At 43.9% G+C, this 18,885-nt stretch overlaps 1 protein-coding gene across 5 annotated transcripts in view; it reads right to left on the bottom strand.

Annotated features, from left to right (window-relative positions):
• The window catches only part of LOC122564836 (serine/threonine-protein kinase Nek6), a 266,799-nt gene that overhangs the window by 196,300 nt on the left and 51,614 nt on the right, over positions 1-18,885 (bottom strand). The window contains exon 2 of one of the 5 annotated variants that reach the window (XM_043720151.1): positions 18,219-18,269. The exons of 3 other annotated variants lie outside the window; for them this stretch is intronic. The gene's annotated coding sequence lies outside the window, so the exon portion shown is untranslated. Of the gene's footprint in view, positions 1-14,785; positions 14,868-18,218; positions 18,270-18,885 lie in introns of those variants that run through there. One more of the 5 variants, XM_043720152.1, reaches the window with a different exon arrangement.

Raw genomic sequence — 18,885 nt, 5'->3', positions numbered from 1 at the left:
CCGAAGGGTCTGTTTCCATGCTGTACATCTCGATGACTCTTGGATTCTAATCCTGCTTTCTTCCATCATCTTGCTGCATCCTCAACTCCATGTATTTATCTAACTTTCCCTTCAAAGATGTAATGGCCTCTCCTCCACCACTCCCTCCGGCATATTTTGACATTTTGGTTCCTGACCAGTGATGTGGCCATCCCAGCCTCAGCTGCCCGGGAATTTGAGAATCCAAAGTTCCAGGGAAGTTGGGTGTAAGAGAGAAATGTCAGAACATATTAGCAGATTTGTCAGAGCGAAGTGGGCTGCAGTTACCCGCTAGGAAAGATGTCGGGTCATAATCATGAAATGTGGGGATGCCACAGTAGTGGCAGTCTGGATCACTCTGTGTGCATACTTACTTGTATCGAGTTATGTAGGAGAAATGGCATAGAACAGGCTATTCAATACACCCAGTCCATGTGGTGCTTATGGTCCACTTAAGCCTCTTCCCATTTTTCCTTCCCCCCACCCTCCCCAATTCTAACCCAGCTTCCCATAAAATGTAACAATATTAGTTGCGTCATTTCTCCTTCACTTGTGGGACATAAGCATCACTGACTGGACCAGCGTTTGTTACCCGTCCCTAGTAACCCTTAAGAAGATAGTGGCTTTAACAATCCCATGTGGCTAAAGGCTGCACTATGTAGGGTACAGTCAGTTACCACCTAAATTAGCAATTGGGTCCCCTTTATTCCAATGGAACCAGATTTCTAGAGCCCCATCACCTGAAACTGACTTGGATGCACAAGACAGGACCCCGTTTATTGCCTGCACTGAAAGGACGTTAAGGCTAATGATCTTATCTTGAAGTTTTTCCAACCTGCTAAAAAAAAGAGTAAGCATTGACCTCAATGGCAGGACAGCTCCTGCTATAGAATCTATAGAGTCATATCACATAAAGCTGCGAGATTGTGAAGCTCCATTCTGACACCCCACAGTAATTTCGCTTGCTACACTTACTGGTCAGTTCACACTATTGGCAGCTGACGGAGATTCTGAGAGTAACCAATACCAGCAGAACAATATCCTGGCAAACAAAATCTGCAATTTCAGCACAGCCAGCAGAAAATAAATAAGAAAACATCGGAATGGAGCATTTATTATGAATTATTCCATATTCAATACGGTTGCCCAAAACGTCCCTTTTGTTTTCAAGGAGATGGGGGCAACATGGGGGAAGAGGCTGAGTGTGGGACAGTGTGTTTGGGGGAGCACTGGGGAAGGGGCTGGAGATTAGGAAATGCTGACATTCTTTCAATGATGAATGGCAAATTTCTGACAATTTTGTAAAAGCTAAGTAGAGAAGTGTGGCGAACAACATGTTCCATATATACTAATTTGTGCACAAGGAAAAACAAATATTAGAAAATGCAACTGAAATCCTGCTGAAGATGTTGAAGGAGGGTTAATTCAAAATGATTACGGGTAACAAGGATAAATGATATTGCTAAATAGCATCAATTTAATCATACATTGGGTTCAGCATTTCAAAACATGAATGCCAGCCCTTTCCAAGCCCTCGCCTGGTATGAACACAGCCACAGAATTGGATGATTGTCATAGAAGACTTCACTGTTCCACCTTCACAAATACTGAATTCATCCCATTGTTCCAAACTCCCAGTCAGACATCATTAAAAAGATAAAGGTGCAGTTATCATCTCTGTGACTCAAAAATTACTCAGCCATTTCAGACAACAAAGTACAAGACCAGGTTTGAAATATTGCCTTATTGTTTACATCGTGCATCGACAGCCCAACCTCTCCACACTCCCACAGTTGTGATGAAAGGTATAATACTGGGCAAGGTTTGGATACATTGAATATGAATGCCATCCTTTTGTCACATAACTCAACGATACAGATAATAGTTTTGTTTTAATCTCAATTTATTTTTAATCTGATTTTTTTCTTGAAGGAGTACATACATTAAGCATTCACTTTAATAATTTAATTAAATTATTTGACAAGTTCACAAGATGAATGGAGGCACGTCAATAAGAATATAACATATCAGTAACATATCATAACCACCTGAAGGAGCAGCACTCTGAAAGCTAGTGCTTTCAAATAAACCCATTGGACTATAAGCTGGTGTTGTGTGATTTTTAACTATATCAGTAGTAGTTTCCCTTCCTCTACACTAGGAGGCCAAGATTTAAAGTCCCATCTGCTACAGAGGTGCGTAATGACATCTCTGAGTATTTTGATTATACAACGTCTATAACATATCAACCAAGAGATTTAATATTTTACTCCTTGATGTTTGGTTATGGTGGAAAAACTTGATTAATGTACTGAGTTGACATCCTGGCACTTTTCCTCTGGGAGTGAAATTGTTGCCTTGGTACACAGGCCAAACCTCACAAGTGAACAGGGTATCTAGCCAGTGACAAAAAAAAACTATGGCCAAGCTTCTACAGGGTGGTAATTGGGGGTGGAACATTTGGGGCAAACCCACCTCCAGTGGCCTCAGATTTTAAGGTCCCAACGGAGCTAAATGTCTGCAACTCTGGCTTCCAAGGTCCCCCTTCATGACGTGGCGTCAGTTAGCTAGACGGCTGATTTGTGATGGAGAGTGATGCCAACAGTCTGGGTTCAATTCCTGCAGGTTACCATGAAGGACTCTTCTTCTCAACCTCTTCCCCTTGCTTGAGGCATGGTGACCCACATGCTAAACAAGCACTCAAATGAGAGAGCAGCCCTACGGTTTGGAAGACTACTTTATCTTTACCTTTAAATTGACGGACAGTTGGAGACCTGGCAGCTCTTCAGTCCAGTACCATTAATCCAAGCCTGCCAGCTATTACCAGGCAGCCTTTATCCCCAGATGGCATAGTGCCCATCCATTGCTGGTAGCCACTGGCAGTGGGAAGAGGTCTTCAAGCTTCAGTCATTTAAGAGCTTCAGAATGTCCCATGGGTGAGCAGACAGCCTACCCTATATTCTGTCACTGGTAAAATGCCAGTCAATGACCACAGCATCTCCATACCAATCCAACCCACTTTAACATCCTCCATCTGCTCTGGGGGAGGAGACATGGCAACTGGAAAACTCCAATCCATAGATCGCTTTCAGAGAACCACAGCAGATATTCCAGGTGCTGATTTTCTCCATCTTTTGGGATTTTCTCAAACTCTGACCATGTTTTGGGATGTAAAAGGTCAGAGTTGCCTCGTGAATCAAGAAAATCTGTACCAGCCAAACAACAGCAAACAGCCCAGAACAGAAGCATTGATTATTTGAGTCAATGTAAGGTTTTTACTGAGTTCTGCTTATCACTGTTACCCTGGGAAGGTCATGGTAATGATTCTGAGGCTGTGTTGCCAAGCAGGGTGGTTTGCTGGCTCTTAGAGCTCAGCTACAATCACTGGATTCCAATAATTGCTTCAATGCTGTTCTTCTTTTGGGACTGTATGTGAAATTTAAAACAAACAGTGTGGTCCTTTACTGTCTAACTTTATAATGAAGGATGCCACTCGCTTCTAGACTGAACTGAAGACTCACAACCCTCCTGTAGATATTTGAAAAGTATTTGTGGTACAGAGGATAGCGACACAGATTATACTTAAACAGAAGTGAAAAAAAGGAAACATTAATCTGCCAGTTCTTTCATTCAGAAACATAATTACAGGTTCAAACCTTACTTCTAAGTAGCTGCTGTGTGATGTCAAAAGTGACCCATGGGCATAGAGTTTAGATTAAGAATAATATTGAAGCTATCAGTGCTCAGTGTTTAGGTCGAAATTGGACAGAAATGTCCAGTATTCCCACACACTGACACAAAGGCATACATCATGCAGAAATGCACACATACACAAATACACACTCTCAAAGACAGACAGACAGACACACACACACACACAGCTAAAAATGGAAATCAGCAAGTTGTTGTCAGAGTTGTTCTGCTCTCCCACAAACTGTGGTCTGTCAACATCTCATTGAGAGACTTGGTATCAAACCACATGTCAGGGCATGAAGTATAGTACTTACCCACAAGTTACCCATAAAATAGGAAAAGTTTGACTTGCCCATTTAAACATCGGTGTAATCATTGGCTAACAACTCTCTGGTGCTGAAAATTTACTCTTTCCAAGTTCAATGTCATTGGTTGAAAATTACAGGCCGGATTATCTCTCTCTCTCTCACACACACACACACCCGCACCATACTTGAAAGAATCACTGTTAACTGGAAGTTACTAACAAAAATCAATTACAAGTCTGTGGGCAGCTAGAAGTTTAATTAATAGAGACAATTATTGTTTCAATTCTAACCACAAAATCCAGGGCAATATTTCTCAGCAAACCACGTCTTGCAGTTGCTGCAGTGGCATGGAATTTCCTGTCCCACTACCCCAAATAGTGAGCTCCTGATCAGAGGCAGTATTTTTTTCTCCAACTCATCTCGAGAACTGAAATCCAGATGACCCCAAAAAGCATGACAAGGTGATTTCATTTCACTCAAAGTATGTGCGAAAATTGTCTGTCATTAATCTGCACTCGGTTTTGACAAAGTGGAAACTCTTACTCATTGTCTCCACTTAGCTTTCATCAGAAAAATCCCAGAAGGTTAAAGAAAAGATCTCACAGGAAGGGGAAATCTCTGCGTTAGACTGTGTTACTACTTTTACTGCCTGGTGCGATACAGGTCGGGATCTGTTCATCTGTCTTTGAGCGATCACTGTGATGCAGATTGAAACATGCAGCTCTCTCCCACGTGTATTAGGAGTTTTGTTAGTGTAATAAAAAAATTGTTGAAAGACTGGGAAGTATTTTATTTAGATCATTTTTCTCTTTCTCATGTTATTTTAAATTTATTGCTGCAGCCTAGTTATTGATGATCTGCCTCTTAATTAGCCTGCAAACACCAGGAGCTCTGGTTGGCTTCTTCGGAATATATTAAACTGACCTCAAGTTAATAAGAATATTGTTGAAAAGGGCTTCTTTTTAACAAAACGTCAGCAAAATTATAAAACAAATGATCCAGCAACATCGCAAACAAAGTCGTAATCAAGATCACAACAAGCAAAACTTTGCAGCAAGAATGCTTTTGCTAATATTTGGTCTTATTTAATATGTATATCCAGAGTGAGCAGAGTTTATATTTCCAATTTAATGATGCCACTTGCTCCCTTGCCAGTCATGTTATTTTGTTAGCAATTAACATTTCAGTATTTGTTATGCTGAAATTGAGGACAGGGCTGATTAAGGCAGAGTCGAGTATGTAGATAATTCAAGATCAGAATTTCAGGAACAAATGGCACGGACTTTGACAGAACTAAATGAGGCTACTCCATCCATCACCCTATACCAGTTCTCTGGAATAGATATCTGCCTCAGTCTGTTATACTATTTCCCAGCTCCCTTTTTGTTTCTTTACTTCTTAAAATATTATTGTACAAACACATTCTGCTGCCATCAGTATTCTGGTAAGCTATAAATTTCAGTCCAAGTCTAACATTTCAGTGACAGTCTGGAATTGTGCCCTCTGTTCCTGAGTCACCAACTACAAGCATAAGTCCATTATCCAAGGTACTTCATCAAAACATTTCAAATTTGAACAGCTCCATTGTACTTCCTCTTAACACCCTCTATTCATATGAAAACATCCCAGAATACACAATAACCCCTCCTAATTAAACTTTTTCATCCTTGAATCCCTCCTGCACCTTCTCAATGTCCTTGACATTTTTGTGATAAGGAATCTCCAAACTGGACACAACATTACAGCCTTTTTCCTTTCATCTGATTAGACAGGAACTGTGGACGAGACAATGATTTGGCAATGCTCTTTGCTTTTGTATTTTTACTGCTATTCAAAAAAAATCTAGTATTGTGTGTCTCTTTCTACAGCTTCCCTATTTTCTTTTCCTATGTTTAGAGATTGGTGTATTTGAATTGTTAAGGAGACCTCTGGCTCTTTCTGGTCTTTCAGATCATGAGTGATCAGTACCATAACTCTATTTACTCACCTTTGATCCATTTCTTGATACCTGCAAACACTGAAAAATCTTTTGACATCTCTCTGGCCTTCTATCCATTATTGTCTATATGCTGTCCTCACTCTTTCTACCAAAATGCATTGTATTCCTGAAAAGATTCTGCCTCTTTCTAACAAACTAGTAATTACACATTGGACTTCAAAGAATCTTTATTAAACTCCTACACAAACACATCTAACACTGATTGGGAGTACATGTATTAGGATGGACAAGGATACATCACATAACAAACAGTTTTATGTATTTATTTCCTTAGTGCCAATGGCTGCTGTTTTCAATTATCAACAAATGAATGTCTGTTTAGCAAATGCAAGCAGATATCCAGCATCACACAGAAATTTTTATAAACATAAAACATATCCATTCATTGAGGAGGAGAAAGTGAGGACTGCAGATGCTGGAGATCAGAACTGAAAAATGTGTTGCTGGAAAAGCGCAGCAGGTCAGGCAGCATCCAAGGAGCAGGAGAATCAACGTTTCGGGCATAAGCCCTTCTTCAGGAAGGGCTTATCCATTCATTGAGCCAAACCTACCTTGTTCCTATTTCTTATGATTATGCATGTATATTCTAGGATAGAAACCTGCATAAAATCAGATTAAACCTAAGGTTGTTAGATTTTAACCATTAGCATTCTGGTTAGCAACCTAACGGTTAGAATCTAACTTCATTCTAAGAAATTAACATTGAATCTTGTAATTCACAAATACTGTGACTTTATTAGATAAACTTTTTTGTAGGCAAGTAAAATGAGAAATCTTAGGAATAAGGCAAAGTATAGAAAGACACCAAGGGAGAGGTATTCTGGGATTTATGTCAAGCTTGCTACTTACAATAGCAAAAAGCTGAGGCTTAAGGCCGCCTGCAAATCTGTGTGAGAGAGAATGGAATGCAGAAGTTTCTCTCTCTCTCTCAACAAGGTAAGGAACAATGGCATATAAAAGCATTTAGATACAATGGTACATACAAATGGACAATACACACATGCAATGTAAGCAACAGGCACATCAGCTATTCTTGTTGGGTCAAGGAGGGTATCTTCACACGCTTCATTAAAGATGACTTGAGCCTATTTATGAAACACACAGGAAAACCCAACGTACTTTGTACAAGCTTGCTTCTTCCTTTACACAGAGCTTGCCACTCCACTCAAGTATACTTCTTCTCTTGGCTGGCTTTTCTTGACCTGTATTTTTAGATATTTTCCAAGAGATATTCTAACATAGCTTTGAAGCATGTCAGACTTGAATCCAGTGCTCCTGTCTCAGAGCACCACAAGAACTCTTTATATGTATCTTTTTAACATAAGATGTAATCCAGGTATTTATCATAGATTGTCTCAATTTTCATGCTGAGTATAGGCCCTAACAGGTCCTATATTATTATTATTCAGTCCCCATTTTTCTACTTATTTTCTAGTAGAAAGAACTATTTGATAGATATTTTTAGTCAACCAATTCAGATGTGTCCTTGCACACTCCAGGAGTGAGGAGGACGTGAGCATGGGCCTCCTCGTTCATTACCAGACACTACCGCTGTGCCACAAGAGCCTTTTAGATGCAATTATGTTCCATGTGCATTTTAAAATAACCAATTAAAAACACTATCTCACTTTGTTACCTTTAACGCGTCAGTATTTAGCAGTCTATCAATAAAATTAGATAGTAGCACACAGGAGTAAAGATGATAAATCTATCAGATGGACCTTACACTGTGGTGAGGATTCATCTTACAACATGGGGCCAAATGGTGGCGATCCCATTTATCCGCATCCCACAGAATGCTGGATATCTGAAGGTTCTTCAGACACAACTTCGAGATGACTGCTCGTGCACAGAGCCAGCGGGGGAAAGAGATGAACGTTCAGAAATCCTGCAGAAGAGAACCACGTGGCAAGGCTCTATAAAACAGAATCTCAGCCAAAAAATAAAAAGCATTTCCCACACAGTAAGACAGGCACAGCAGTGAGCTAGCAACCCCATGGAGCTGGAACAGGTGTCAAACCTTAATAATGGCTCAAGATTGCATTGGGTGCCAAGAAACTGAATCTTTTTAGTCAAGTCCAGAGAGTGCATGGAATTCGGAGGCTCCATGAGTAAAGTTGAAATCTCTCATGGGCAAAAGGAAATTTCCAAAACAACAAGGTGCAGTTTACAAGCTGGGAAGCTAGAAATGAGTAAAGTACTTGGAGTTCAGACTGAGCGTCACCACCACAGCAACACACACAAGACATGGCAACCGTAAGAGACATAAAAGACCACAGAAGCAACTTACAATGAGACCATTGATCTGGGAATGTTAAAAAGCCAGAACTAAAGGGATAGAGGGGCAAATTAGAAGCTTAAACAGACAAAATTCTCCTGGAAGAAGAAAGTCAGGAGACAACTGAAGCCACAGAAAAGGCAAGATTTCCATTATTTCAGCCACACAGATGGCTGGATTCTTCCAGGGAAAAACAGTGAATGAATAGGGATTATTAGTCATGCACAAACAATGCAAATTGTCTCGGGAAATCAGGTAAAGGATCAGGATTCTTCTATGGAGCCACAAAGGGCAGGACTGATTGATTAAAGCCGTGAAGAGAACAGCTAACCATAACGCATCAAGATTCATTTAGTGAAGCCAACAGGAACAGGAATCATGCACTTCTCTTTCAAACTCCTTGCCACAGAGTGCTCTGGGGGCAGGATCCTTGTGTACGTTTAAGGCTGAGGTAGGTAGATTCTCAATCAGTAAGAGAATCAAGGATTACTGGGAGCAGGTCGGAGTGTGGATGTGAGGAATGTCAGATCAGCCATGATCCTATTGAATGGCACAGCAGGCCCGAGAGATCAAATGACGACCTCCTGTTCCTTTCTCTTCTGGTCAGCATGGTGGCTCAGTGGATAGCACTGCTGCCTCACAGCGGCAGAGACCAGAGTTTGATTCTAGCCTTGGGCAACTGTGTGTAGAGTGTGCACATCCACCCTGGGTCTGCGTGGGTTTCCTCCGGGTGCTCCAGTTTCCTCCCACACTCCAAAGATGTGCAGGTTAGGTGAATTGGCCATGCTAAATTGCCCACAATGATCATGGATGTAGGCTAGTTGCGCTAGTCAGGGGTAAACGCAGAGTCATAGGGTAGGGGAATGGGTCTGGATGGGTTATTGTTCAGAGGGTCGGTGTGGACTTGTTCGGCCTAATGGCCTGTTTCCACACTGTAGGGATTCTGTGATTCTTCTTTAAGGCATGAATGGGATTCATCCACAAAAACAGCAAAAAAGCTGCTCACAGTTGGCAGGAACCCTCTATTCTACCTGTAAAAAAGGTGAGAATTCTCCATTTTGACTGCAAAAGAGCAGGAAAGGCTTCCAGTATAACAGCACACATAAGCAGCATTGATATACCACAGTACAATAGTACACATTAGCAGTCAAGATTAGAGTGGTGTTGGAAAAGCACCACAGGTCAGGCAGCACACGAGGAGCAGGAAAATCAACATTTCGGAAAAAAGCCCTTCATCAGGAATGAGGCAGGGAGCCTCTGTGGTGCTCCGGTTTCCTCCCACAGTCCAAAGATGTGAAGGTCAGGTGAATTGGCCATGCTAAATTGCCCCATATAGTGTTAGGTGCATTAGTCAGAGAGGGGTGGGTTACTCTTCGGAGGGTCGGTGTGGACTGTTTGGGCCGAAGGGCCTGTTTCCACGCTGTAGGCAATCGAATCTAATCTAATCTAATCTAAGACTTCAATGAAGGAGCAGGCAGAGGATGAAAGCGGAGCTTACATCAGAGCATCGCAACAGTTGCAAAGGGCTGCAAGAGGGAAGAGCCACCAGTTGTCTTGGTCTCCATGTCACTGGGCTTTGACCCCTGTCGGCCAAGGTCCATGTAGTGGCTGTCTGTGCACCAGCTTCCCCACATCAAAACATATCACACAGAGTCACCCTCCCAAGGCACCGGTCCTACTTACATCCTGGACACAAGTCCTATGATGATCAGCTAGTGGCAGAGAGGGCAGGACTGGGGTAGCGGGAAGCCCCTAGTCACAAATGGACACATTGGGTGAGGGTGTCAGATCCCAATGTCTTGCTCCTGGATGAGGCGGATAGAGCGTTTCAGCAGCTCCGCTCACCACTGGGCAGCCCTGTTTAGGATCACTGCGGTGAGCGGAACTGGAAAAGCTGCCCTAAAGATAGCCTGAAAAATGTGTTGCTGAAAAAGCGCAGCAGGTCAGGCAGCATCCAAGGAGCAGGGGAATCAAAGTTTCGGACATAAGCCCTTCTTCAGGAATGAGGAGGGTGTGCCAAGCAGGCTAAGATAAATCATCTCTTGTGGTTGGAGAGTTCCTAGGCAGAAGATGAGATGAGGCGCTCTTCCTCCAGGTGTCGTGTTGCCATGGTCTGCATGTCCTTGGCAGAGTGGGAGGGGGAGTTAAAGTGTTCAGCCACAGGGCGGTTGGGTTGGTTGGTGCGGGTGTCCCAGAGGTGTTCTCTGAAACGTTCCGCAAGTAGGCGGCCTGTCTCCCCAATGTAGCCTGCCTCAAAACCCCTGACTGGGTTACCGCGTCCAGAGGGATCGCCCACATGCAGTCAGAAATGAAGAATAATCAACTGGGGAACCTGGAATGTAAGAACCCTGAAGGTCCCAGCTAACAGTGACTGACTCGAGAGAAGTGCGATTGTAGCCAGAGAACTGAAGAGATGTCAAATTGACCTCGCTGCTCTTTCGGAAACCCACCTTACAGATGAAGGGCAACTGAAGGAGGTGAAAGGTAGTTACACCTTCTTCTGGAAAGGGCAGGTTGCTCATGAGCCAACAATTGACGGTGTTGGATTAGCAATTCAGAACTAACTCATCAGTTACCTCTTCTTCACCCAGAGAGTGGTGGGTGTATGGAATGCTCTGCCCCAGAAGGCTGTGGAGGCCAAGTCTCTGGATACTTTCAAGAAAGAGTTGGATAGAGCTCTTAAGGATAGTGGAATCAAGGATTATAGGGATAAGACAGGAACAGGATACTCATTGAGGATGATCAACCATGATCATAATGAATGGTGGTGCTGGCTCGAAGGGCAGAATGGCCTACTCCTGCACCTATTGTCTATTGTCTATTGAACCTCCCATGGGGATCAACGACTGACTCGTGACAAGCCGCCTAATGCTCACCAACAACCAGATAGCCACAAGTGTGATCACTTTTGCCCCTTGACTTCAAGGAGGAAGCAAAGGATGCTTTCTATGCCAACCTTGACACACTCTGTAATCAAGTAATTCCCCAAGGAGGGGAAGATAATTCTTCTTGGAGACTTTCAATGCGAGGGTTGGTTGAGACTACATCCTTTGGAATGGCACCACGGGAAGGGAAGGGAAGGTATTGGCAACAACAACTCCAATGGAGTCCTTCTCACAAAATACACGGAGTACAATCTCACAATCTCAGGCACACTCTTCCATCAGATAAACAAATTCAAAGCATCTTGGAGGCACCCACACTCAAAACAACGGCATCTCATAGATTATGTCATTGTTCACTCCAGGGACCATTGGGACGTGAATGTCACCAGGGCTATGATCAGCCAGACTGATCACCACCTTATCTGTTCCACAATGTCCATCAGACTACAGAGAAAGAAGAAAGGTCAGAAGAAGCAGGCCTGGCCAAGATTCAACATTGAGAGTCTGGGTTACACAGTCACTATTCAACAACTACAGGTCTCACTTGCTAAAAGGAACCTACCCTGGAAATACCCAGAGGAACTAAGAAAATATTGGAGTCTGCTTAAATTGACCATTCTCAGTAAAATATGGACTGGTTCGAGGAGAATGACATGGAAATTGAACAGGAAAAATGAGGACTGCAGATGCCAGAGATCAGAGTCGAACGTGTGGTGCTGGAAAAACAGAGCAGGTCAGGCAGCATCCAAGGAGAAGCAGAATCAACATTTTGGGCAAAATCCTGAGGAAGGGCTTTTGCCTGAAAATTCGATTCTCCTGCTCCTCAGATGCTGCTTGACCTGCTGTGCTTTTCCAACACCACACTCTTGATGGAAATTGAACAACTCATCACCAAGAAAAGGACAGCCGTCTGTGACTGGCAGAATGACAATGGGGCTGATGCCAAAGCTAAGGCTGACATCTTGAAAAGGGTAAGGGAGCTCAAAACTGACTGTTGGACTGATAAGGCCTTGGAAATCCAGCAGCAGCAGATGCCGGTGACACAAGAGACGTCTTCAGCACCACCAAGGTAGTACTTGTTCCAAGCTACTTGTGCTCAAACACCCCCCTCCACCCCCAGGCTCTAAAGATGGACAAAATCTGCTTAAGGACAATGAGGCAATAAACACCTGCTGGAGAGAGCATTTACAAGAACTCCTGAATTGTACTACCAGTGTTACCTTGGAAATCATCAACCAAATTCTCCAGAGATCCAGCAAAATGATATGGGAGAGTTTCCCAGTGTAACGAAAGTACAAGATGCCATAAGGAGCCTAAGAAACAACCAGGATGCAGGGCCTGATGGGATTCCTGCAGAGATCCTAAAGGAGGGTGGCCCACAATTCCATGAACACATGCAAGCTTTGCCCTTGAAGATATGGCTCAAAGAAAAACTCCCCACGGAGCTCACGCATGATCAGATTGGCACCATATTTAAGAAGAGTGGCAAGGCTGACTGTGGCAATTGCAGAGGCATCTCCTTCAACCACTGGCAAAGTACTTGTATGTGTCCTTGTCAATAGACTGCTGCCATTATCTGAGGAAATACTCCCTGAAAAGCAGAATGGCTTCCATCCATCCAGAAGAATGTTCTTTCTTTTTGTTTTTTTTTTCCCCAGCACCCATGGTGTGTGTGTGCAGGTGTGAGACAAAGTGAGAGACACAAGGTGTACGAATCTTTATTCAATTTCCACCTCCAGGAAGATAGGAAAACACCCGAGTGGCCAGTGACAAGCACTGCCCTTCACATCAAAGGGCAGTGCTGTGTGATCAAAACAGTGAAGGGGAGGGTAGGGACTAAATCAAAATAGAGTTGGAGGGGGAGAAGAATGTTCTTTACAGCACATCAACTGTAGGAAAAATGTCACGCACAGAAACAATTGCTTTACATGGCCTTCATCGACCTAACTAGGGCCTTTTAACATAACCACCAGGCTCTCGGGCAGCTGCCAAGGCTGCTGCATGATGACATGTCTCAGACAGTGCTTAGCAACCATGGGTTGGAGTCGGAGCCTTTCACCGTGGAGACGGGGTAAAGCAGGACTGCATTATCATAACCATTCTGTTCATCATCTTCATTACTGCCATCTTCCATCTCACTGGCCAAAACCGGCCCACGGGAATACAAATCATTTACCGTGGACGGCAGGCTACTCAACCTTAATAGGTTCAAGGCCAAGGGCAAGGTCTCCACTACTTCCATCTCGGAGCTTCAATATGCTGACAACACCATCGCAGCACGCTCCGCCATAGACCTGCAGTGTATCTTGGATGGCTTTGCGAAGGCATATAAGCTCCTAGGCCTTACCCTTCATAGAATCATAGAATGCCTACAGTGTGAATTGTGGGAGGAAACCAGAGCACCCAGAGGAAACCCATGCAGACATGGGAGAACGTGCAAATTCCACACACCCAGTAGCTTGAGGCTGGAATTGAACCTGGGTCCCTGGTGCTGTGAGGCAGCTGCGTTAACCACTGAGCCACCATGCCACCCATCTTGCCATACCCTTAATATATAAAAAAAGACTCTCGTACTCCATCAACCTCCACCCAATAATCCTCCTTGCCTCCTACAATATGGGTCAACAACCATCCCCTTGAAAACATGGGCTACTTCCCATAACATGGCAGCCTTCTCTCCTCCATGGCCAACTTCACTGCAGAAATGCAACACCAATGCTAGTGGAGCCCATGCCTGACTCAGAAGAATGGTGTTTGAAGACCATGACCTAGGCTCAAACTAAATTCACTATCCTTCCCACACTGCTATATGGAGCTGAAACGTGGACCTCCTACAGTTGGTGCCTTACAACACTGGAACAACGCTAGAGATCTCTCCAAACATTCCTGTGAACCACCTGGAAAGACAAGTGCACTAAAACCAGCGTCAGAGAGGAGGCCAGCAGAGCCAGCATCACCACCATAATTCACCAGCAACTCTGATGGACCAGTCATGTTATCTGAATGCCCAACACATGCCTCCCAAAACAGATCATGTACTCCCAGCTGAAGGAAGGCCAGCGTGCTCCAGGGGCCAAAAGAAATGCTTCAAAGATAACATCTGGACCAACCTCAAAAAATTTCATCTCAGCATCAAAAACTGCAAGATCATGGCCACAAACCGGAATCACTGGAGAGACATCATCCAGCAGGGAACGATACACTACCAAAACTCTCTCCACTGTGCCACTGACTCTTGCGCAAGGAGAGACAGAGCGTCAAGAAGGCCCACCCACCATCATTTCCAACCTCCATTATCATCCAGCAATACCCACACTGCAATAGAAACTGTGGATCCCAGAACTGGCCTCTTCGCCATCTAAAGGCCCACAGGTAGGCGTCCCTTATGGAGGACAATCATACTCAACCCGAGCAATCACCGGTACAATATGTGGAGCATGAAAATCTCACAAGCACAAGTGGGGAACACCTATTAAAAAAGATTTGTGAGTCAGTAAGTCACTTCCAGAAAATGCGTTGGAATACAGAGCAAGACCAGGTTAAATAGTACCTCACACAGCACAATGGGTTAATGACGCTGAACAGCCTACAACGGAAGACAGACCTCCAAAAAGAAATGTCATCCAGACTTCTGACAAGATATTTAAATCATTGGGTTTTTTTTCACGAGATGGCCAAAGAACGATGGATTCTGGAAATCTGAAACAAGAACAGAAATAGCTGGAGAAACTCAGCAGGTCGAGAGCATCTGTGGAGAGAAAGCTGACTTACCATTTCAAGTCCAATGACCCTTCTTCAGAACTGAAGATAGCTAAGAAAAGGTTTGTATATATGCTGAAGATAAAGTGGGGAGCAGAAGGGGGGAGTAAACAATAGGTGGAAATGGAGCCCAGAGAGACAGACCCAACAGTCGGGCAAAACACAGGCAATAATCAGCCTGGGAGAATCAATAGCTTCTAATGAGTGCCATTTTGTATTTGTATTGGGCGGTTGTGATAGCATCCCATGTGATGCTATTGTGAGTAATTGTGAGAAGGCCTGGTGTGTGGGGATTGGTGTGGGGGAGGTCGTGGAAGGATATGGGAAAAGGTGCTCAAGCCCCAAGATTGTTAAACTTAATACAGAGTCCTGAAGGCTGCAGAGTCCCCAAATAGAAGAATGAGATGCAGTTCTTCCAGCTTGCTTTGAACTTTGCTGGAGCACTGCAGCAAGCCCGAGACAGAGATGTTGGCCAGGGAACAGGGTGGGGTGTTGAAGTGGCATGCAACTGGAAGCTCAGGATCATTTTTGTGGACAAAACATAAGTGTTCTGCAAAACAGCTGCCCAGTCTGTACTTTGTCTCCCCAATGTAGAGAAGACCATTTTGTGAGCAGTGAATACAGTGGGACAGGTGGATCACTGCTTCACCTGGACCTTGGATGCTGAGGAGGGAGAATGTAAATGGGCATTGCACAGAAAAGTACCGTGGGGATATGGGGAAGTGTTGGGAATGGACCAAGGTGTCCCAGAGGGAATGGTCCCTGCAGAAGGCTGACAGGGGAGGTGGGGGGAGGGGAATGTGCTGGTGGTGCCATCCTGCTGGAAGTGGCGGAAATGACAGCTAATGATCCTCTGGATGTGGATGCTGGTGGAATGATAGGTGTGGTCAATGGGGACCCACTCACTGTTGTGGGAGGGAAGAGAGGGCATGAGGGCCGAAGTGTGGCAGCCAAGGGCCCTGTCAAGCACGACAGTGAGGAATCCTCAGTCGAAGAAGAAGTTGGACATTTCAGAGGCTGCATTGTAACTCTGATTTCCCTCCACAAATGCTCCAGATCCTCTGCATTTTTCCAGCAATTCCCAGCAGGTTTCTGTCACCTCATCAAGCTTGATACAGGGTGAGTGTTAATATACCAGTTAGTTTTCCAGAGCATAACATAAATAAAGAAAAATTATCTACAGCCTATAGCAGTGCAATTACAAGGTCCAAGAATAAATCTCCCTGACAGGAGATTCCCTTATTCTCCCATGCCTTAAAGCCGGAGTCCAATGGGGTAAATGGTGAGGTCTTAAGCCAATTGCCCTCGTCTTACCTCATTATCCTCCAAGCTTCCACCGTATTCAAAATGATTGTGCTTTTACACTGCTCGGTCACGGATTTCATCTTATTCATGAATAATAGATTAACTGAGGGGGCATCTTGACTGTGAGGCTTCAACGTCAAGCCAAATTGACCCCAATTTCCAGTCACCCACATATACTAACAGGGTGCTTATTTGATATCTCTTCAAGTCCAGAAGGTCCACCCCTACCCCCTCACCCTGCGGGAATTGCAATTTAGTAAATTTAATTAGGGGGCACCTACGACACCAAATGAAGGACCCAAGCCAACCACTGAGCCTCCGTAACTCTCGTCTGGGTAGCATTCTCATGGAGTACAACAGGCAAGGAAGAACATTCGTTTTAATCAGGGCTATTCGGCCTAACCATGATAACGATAGTCCCTCCCACCACTGCAAATCCTGTTTATCCTCTCCAGTAATTGTGCATTGTTAGCTTTGTACAGCTGGTGGAAGGTAGGGGTAATAGAAATTCCCAAATATGAAAACCTTTCTGACGAACATCTAAACAGGAACTGCACTCCATCCTTCAGATCAGGCACCTCCACTAATCGCCCCACCAGCATGGTTTCTGATTTTGTGAAGTTAATCCTGTATCCAGAGAAAGTGCCAAATAAATTAATTTTTTGAATCAATTGGGGTAGAGATTTCTCCGGATTGGCCAAGAACAAAATGACATCGTCAGCGTAGAGAGTGATCTTATGCTCCCCCATTCTTACCCTTGGCACCACTATTTCCGGGTCCCTCCTGATGGCATCGGCTAATAGCTCAATTACCAAGATAAATAACAGTGGTGAAAGAGGACATCCCTGTCGACTGTCTCTCCCAATACTAAAGTTATCCGATTAGTACCATTTGTAACGACTGCCACCTCAGGATCATTGCACAACACCGCCAGCCACCTATCAAAGGCTCCCCCCAGACCAAACGTTCTAGGACCCCAAACACGTACGGCCATTCTACACGCCTAAGGAGACGACCAAACCAGGGATCAATCTTCGCTGGCATGCCTACACTATGTTCAGTACTCTCCTGATATTGCTGGAAGAGCTGCGGCCCTTGATAAAACCAGTCTTACCTTCTTTCATAATATAGGACAATAGCTTTTCCAACCTCAGGGCCGGCAAACTTGACAGAAATTTAAAGTCCACATTCAACAGTGAAATTGGTCTGTAAGAAGCACAATCTTCGGTGTCTTTCCCCTTTGTTAAAATGAGGGAGATGTTAGCCTCCCTGAGAGAGGACAGAAGACAATCCTGTGTAGGTGAATGGCTGTACATCCCCAAAAGTGGCTCTACCAACACATTTATGAACTCCTTACAAAATTCACCCGGGAATCCACCTGGTCCCAGTGCTTTGCCACCCTGGAGATGCTTTATTGCTTCCTGCACCTCTTGTATCGTCACATGCACACTTAATAAGAGGCATGTTCTGTGTTTATACTGGGGAGATCCATGTTCTCACAAAAGTACTGCATTCTCACTGCACCATCTTCACCGCCCTCCGACCGGTATAACACTGCAAAGTATTCCCTAAATCTAGTATTGATCTTCCTCAACTCACAGGTCATTGTACCAGCTCACTCTCTGATAGATATAATGGACTGAGAAGCATTTTTCTTTCTAGCCAGATATGCCAGATATCTAACTGGCTTATTTCCAAATTCAAACAAACAATCTTTGACTAGCAAAGGAGACCTCTTTTTTTGCCACCTGTATGAGCAATGACTCAAGAGCAGCCCGGACAGCCATGACCTGCTACAGTTTCACCACTGAAGGCCTAATATAATGTGCTTCTTCAGCTACCTTCAGCTGGGCCTCCAGCATTCATTGTTGCTCCCCTCTCTGCCTCCTTCTACTTGTTGAATACAAAATGATCAGGGCTCGTAAATACACCTTAGTAGTCTCCCAAAGTACCAACAGAAGCTGACCTCTTACCTCAAACTCTCACATGTGCCACCTAAACCAAAGGGATTCCATCAGGTCCATCTGGAGGCAAATCAAACACAGAAATAATTTCCAAGCACCAGTACAGAGGCTAATATTATCACTTCAACCCTTCCACATCTTTCTGCTTGGACTTAATATGATGCTTTTCAGCTGCGCACTTTCAGCACACCCATGACTCCCCCCTACCCCCCACCATGTGACCTACAGCCTTGAACACTCAAATATACAAAGAAAGTGTTTACAATTCATCCACTTCATCGCCATCACAGACTGTTACATGTTACAGTCAGCAAGGACCCATTCTAGCAGCTGCTGTTAAAAATGTTTTGTGGAAGTCACTCTCTGGGTTCACTGGCGAAGTGATGAATTTGCTTTTTTAATCAGGAAGCCAGAATAATGTAAATGTTCAATTCAAATTACTGCTCATCTCTTGAAGGCTCATCCTCCTTACAAAACTATTAAAAATCAAACCTTCATTAACAACGGATCAGAATGAAGATCAAGCTGTTATCAATATTTCATCTGCAACAAGGCTGCTACAGGAATGCATGAATAATCTTATGGAATCTGCTGTTTCTAAAAAGATCTAACTTGTGAAATACTTGCAGCACAGAAAATGCTCACAACAATGAATATTAATCAAATTTTTAAAGAA

The sequence above is a fragment of the Chiloscyllium plagiosum genome, chromosome 30 (assembly GCF_004010195.1).
Source record: "Chiloscyllium plagiosum isolate BGI_BamShark_2017 chromosome 30, ASM401019v2, whole genome shotgun sequence".
Lineage (NCBI taxonomy): Eukaryota > Metazoa > Chordata > Chondrichthyes > Orectolobiformes > Hemiscylliidae > Chiloscyllium > Chiloscyllium plagiosum.
Note: the sequence above shows the minus strand (reverse complement) of the source record. Positions and strands in the feature narration are given on the sequence as shown.